This window comes from Macrobrachium rosenbergii, chromosome 23 (assembly GCF_040412425.1).
Source record: "Macrobrachium rosenbergii isolate ZJJX-2024 chromosome 23, ASM4041242v1, whole genome shotgun sequence".
Taxonomy (NCBI): domain Eukaryota; kingdom Metazoa; phylum Arthropoda; class Malacostraca; order Decapoda; family Palaemonidae; genus Macrobrachium; species Macrobrachium rosenbergii.
Genome location: NC_089763.1, coordinates 32,835,244 through 32,840,602, shown reverse-complemented (window position 1 = coordinate 32,840,602; position 5,359 = coordinate 32,835,244). Strand labels below are relative to the sequence as shown.

Below are 5,359 nucleotides of genomic sequence, written 5' to 3'. Positions count from 1 at the left end.
CATATTAACAAGCTGAAACCATTATTAAGTAGCAAAATAACTTTACTCTTGTATCCAGATGAACAAGCTGAAACCATTATTAAGTAAAATAACTCTATTCTTGTATCCAGACGAACAAGCTGAAAACGTTATAAATAGCAAAATAACTATTCCTGAACCCACTATTGAATAATAGCTCTATTCATTCTTGTATCCAGATGAACAACCTGAAAACATTATTGTATAGCAAAAAAAAGCTCTATTCTTGTATTCAAATGGAACAAGCTGAAAAATTTACTAAATAGCAAAGTAACTCCGACAGTTAAAAGTAAAACGAGAGAGACCACCACAACATGAACAAACAACAAGGACTAATAACAATATCGGACTGCTATGCCCAATGACAAAACTTAACTTTTGAAAGAGTTCGATTTACCGAACAACCAAAGAAAAACCAGACTGGCCAAAAGAGTTTGCGCCCAACGTGGGGCTCGAACCCACGACCCCGAGATTAAGAGTCTCGTGCTCTACCGACTGAGCTAGCCGGGCTTGAAGGCATCGTCGTCTGTCGGAGTTTATAAGGGTGCTACGATCTACTCCTAAGGCTTCATAAACAAGATTAGATCCTTAACGGACTCTGCTTCTTTATGATTATAAAGCAACGCATACAATTCTTAGTATTGAATATCGACCAAAAGTGACGGTATACGGGTTCGTGCGGATGCTCGTATAAAGGCGCGCATCCGAGAGAGAGAGAGAGAGAGAGAGAGAGAGAGAGAGAGAGAGAGAGAGAGAGAGACTCGCCGGTCCGCCGCCGGTTGTTGCAGATGATTTGGTTGTAAAACAAGTCAAAACATCCACAGTAAATTCCTTATCGTTGTATCGTATTATAAACCACTGCAGTTAAGTAGTTTACAAAATCAATTTACTACGTAATACATACATTTAAAGTTCATTTTAACTATAGGTATGTGTAAAGTTGTGATGTGCGTTGTGAGAATGGAGTGGACCTCGGCGTAGAGATCAGCAGAGTGTAGTCAGTATTTTCAGCCATTTTTTCCTCTCCACTTCTTGTGAGTACTGAGAATTCTAGGTACCAGTGCTAACAGAGCTCCCCGGGCCCCCTCTCCCGTTTTATATACATGCTCATGCACAAACACAAAACTTTCTCGAAACTGTGACTCGGGTGAACGTTTGTGGGTAGAAAAAGTTATTCTTGTCAGTGACAGCAAGCAAACATTCTGACCTAACATGATATGAGGCCACGATTATACAGCAAACTTCAACAGGGCAAATTAACACACAAAAAAAAAAATATTCTAATAAATTTTATAACAACATGACAATACTGTAAATAAACGTATGCAACAACAAAAATTGTCAACTTTGCTCTAGAATATCATACAGCAAGGAAACAAACCACAGACTCTGTAATGACAACGTACATTGGGCTACGGCACAGCCCAAGGCTTGAGAACATAAGTTCTACAGGTTAACGTTCACCAAATGAAAATCAAGCGCATCACCTGGTATGACCAAGCACCCGACAATTGAGCCCCGCACATCATCCAAGCAAATAACAAACGAAAGCAGTATATGAAGAGCAACCCCCGGTTCATCATGTCAAAACTGGCGAACTCTTGAGGTTGTCTTGAACAATGAAATATTTTAGAGTGCGTCAACCATTTTGTTAAACATTTCTGAGAGAAGATTGTGGAGAAGCCTTTGCAATTTACTTTATGCGATTAAATTTCGGGAGCAATAAGGAGATATATACAAAAACCATGACCGTCTTTCCATAACTTGATTTAATTCAGAGTTTCACACCATTTTCTTAGGCAAGGAAAAACTGTAGACTTCTAGGCAAAATACTTGACCACCTGACCATCCACCGGCCCAGGTAGAAATTATGATCCGTAGTGAAAAAAAAAAAAAAAAATGCCCTCCCTTTTCCCAAACATCTTTATTAAATGAAGTATAATCCGAATCAAAACTATCAATTTGAGCTGTTCCTCTCCACCTGGGATTATTGCAAATTATGGTCACTTATCTAGGCTACTCTATACCTTAATTATAAAGATGCATAACACTGAGAAAAAATCTGTCCATTGTTTTAGTTTTCTGTAAAAGAAAACTATTGCGCCGGCTTTGTCTGTCCGTCCGCACTTTATTCTGACCGCCATCAGATCTTAAAAACTACTGAGGCTAGAAGGCTGCAAATTGGTATGTTGATCATCCACCCTCCAATCATCAAACTAACCAAATTGCAGCCCTCTAGCCTCAGTAGTTTTTATTTTATTTAACGTTAAAGTTAGCCATAATCGTGCTTCTGGCAACGATATACGATAGGCCACCATCGGTGCCGTGGTTAAAGTTTCATGGGCTGCGGCTCATAAAGTATTATAGAGAGACCACGGAAAGAGAGGTCTATGTTCGGTGACCTTGATTAAACGCTGAAGCGGCTGTACAGAAAACTCAATTGCAGTCATCAAATGGACATTCAAGCACTCACAGCTTTGAGGATAAATAAACAATCTTTACTGAAACTTGCAACACATAGAGGGCGTCTGGTGTGAGCTGCAAAGGGCGTTAATGATGTCCTATAAGCAAGCACAGTACTCGGTTCCTCGAAAGTCTAAACCTTAGGTATTAATTGATTGTGCTGTTCAATACCTAAAAGCATTCCCTTTTACTTTCGTATCCATTGAACATTTTAAATTTTGGTCATTGGTTTGGGAATACCTCGCCTCATATTCGCTATCTACTGAATCATTTCATTGTGGGTTAATGCATTTCTAGTTTTCTGTAAAAGAAAACTATTAAGATGGCTATTTGTCTGTCCGTCCGCACTTTTTCTGTCCGCCCTCAGACCTTAAAAACTACTGAGGCTAGAGGGCTGCAAATTGGTATGTTGATCTTCCCCCCTCCAATCATCAAACATACCAAATTGCAGCCCTCTAGCCTCAGTAGCTTTTATTTCACTTAAGGTTAAAGTTAGCCATGATCGTGCGTCTGGCACCGTTATGGGTGCCAACAACACAGGTCACCACCGGGCTGTGGCTGAAAGTTTCATACAGCATTAAACGCTGTACAGAAAATCGATTGCGCCAAAGAAACTTCGGCGTAGCTTTTACTTTTTTTGGCCACAACTTTTCCTCCATGTGACGTGACGTCAGCAACTCGGACGAAAAACGTTTTACCTTCCACTTTCATTGTAAATTGTCACATGAGATCAAAAGTTTTAAATGGTGAATTTTTCGGCCTACAAATAGGCCTATACTTTCCTCGTAACAGCCATCAAATGGTGTATGCATTCTATGTGTAAAATATGTATGGTACAGCATACTTTCCCCAGTGTCAGTACGCGTCTCTTATCTTAAAAATTAATTAAATAAAATAATAATAATAATAATAATAATAATAATAATAATAATAATAATAATAATAATAATAATGTATGTATAACATTTGACCGCAATGTCCATTCGTTAAACAAGAAAACCTGAGAAAAAATATACAAACAAAAAACACTCATAGACGTACACAGCGATCTGTAACTAAAACCTAATGAACGACAAACGGCGCAACAATTAGTATTAATCACCCTTTTTAACCTTAACAGAACATCAACATCATTAAACACTGCAGCGTAAAATTAGCCTTCTCGAGGGAGGAATGGCTGTTGCAACACAAGAAACCGCTGTTCCACGCACGCTTATTATCACCAAGCAACCGAGCATTTGTATGCAAATAACTGCTGCTGAGTTCGGATTGACCTGCCGAGCAGGTAGTAGTCAGCTAGCAATCATTACCATACTAACAGACGTTGCTCCACAATTAGTTCCTGTTTCTTGCAATCTGACAATGGCGGTTCTTGTCGTCTTTGAGTTGAATTGAATATAAAATTCAAGACAAGGGCCAAGCACTGGAACCTGTGAGGTCATTCAGCGCTGAAACGGAAATTGGCAGTGAAAGGTTTGAAAGGCGTATAACAGGAGGAAAACCTCGCAGTGACACTATAAATCAGTTGTTAGGAGAGGGTGGAAAGTATGGTTGAGAGGAGGTACAGTAAAAGGAACGAAAGGGGTTGCAGCTAGGGGCCGAAGGCAAGCTGCAAAGAACCTTTAGTAATGCCTACAGTGCACCGCATGAGGTGCACTGACGACACTATCCCCCCTAAGGGATTCTTATCGTCATAACAGAGAAAGGGCACAGTGGATCTTTACCACAGAAAAAAATAATGATCTTAGACATGATAACCAAACATGACATCGACATTTCTCATTGTAATAATGCATCATCAAGAGATAGTGCATAATGGATTTTTATCACGGAATCATCTTATAATTTATAACATTATGCTGGAATGCTATGAACTTTGCCTGGGAAGAGCGCCCGAATTAAATAACCGTAAGTGACAATCGACAAAAATAGCCCACAAAGTGGAGAGAATGGCAAAACTTCGGATATATAAATAACTTTCTTAACTAATTATTAAAGAAGTGTGCACAGCGTACGCTTATAAAGAAGGGACTTCAAACCCTTGACCGAAGAAGGGACGCTAATGTGCTGATCTACGTAAGAGAAAAGTTGCTAATGTAAGGCATATAGGACCCCGAGGCACCGAGAGGAGCACATGCACCTCCATCAATTACCCGAGTGAAGGAATGTGGTGCTTGAGCACATACATACACTCATGCATTATTTTCACAAATTTGAAGAATAAGGCACAATGTATGGTATCATCACGACAATCAACACCTAGCTTTATGAAAGCAAAAACGACGCATTATGAAACCAAAACGCCGCATCTTACTTAAAGTGACATGACATCTTATCATATTCTGACTTGAGCACACCAACAAACACCCGCATATACATATATACTGTGTGTGTGTGTGTGTGTGTGTGTGTGTAATAAATATCGGAATATGTGTAACACATTGCATCCCAAAAATAAAATAGGGGGTTTGGTTAAAAAAAAAAAAAAAACTAACTGCTTAAACGTGCATGACAGAAGTGGCCCTTCCGGAAAAAAATCAAATAAAAAAATGCAAGAATATTAAGGAAATTTGCATCTAATAACTACGTAGGGGCTGGAAAAGCAGGTTATATTAATGGAATTCTTTGGTAGAGTTTGAGTTACAGCATCCGTACAAGAACTCGTTTACGTCCCGTGTCGTAAATATGCGACTGTCAAGATAATAAATACGTAGACCAATTAAGTTGACGTGTTTGTACATAACTTGAGTATACACCAGTCATCAACAACACTGGCAAACAACACAGTACAGTATAATAAAACAAGAGACAAACTGTCCAGTTCAGTGTTATAACACAGTTGCACAGACTAACAACACAGCTGCACACTGTAATAACG

The 5,359-nt window shown here is 39.1% G+C and overlaps 1 non-coding gene across 1 annotated transcript; it reads right to left on the bottom strand.

The window, feature by feature from the left end:
• Nucleotides 1-455: 455 nt before the first annotated feature.
• Nucleotides 456-528, bottom strand: TRNAK-CUU (transfer RNA lysine (anticodon CUU)). Its single transcript has one exon. It is a non-coding gene; the product is annotated as a tRNA-Lys (tRNA).
• Nucleotides 529-5,359: the final 4,831 nt, after the last annotated feature.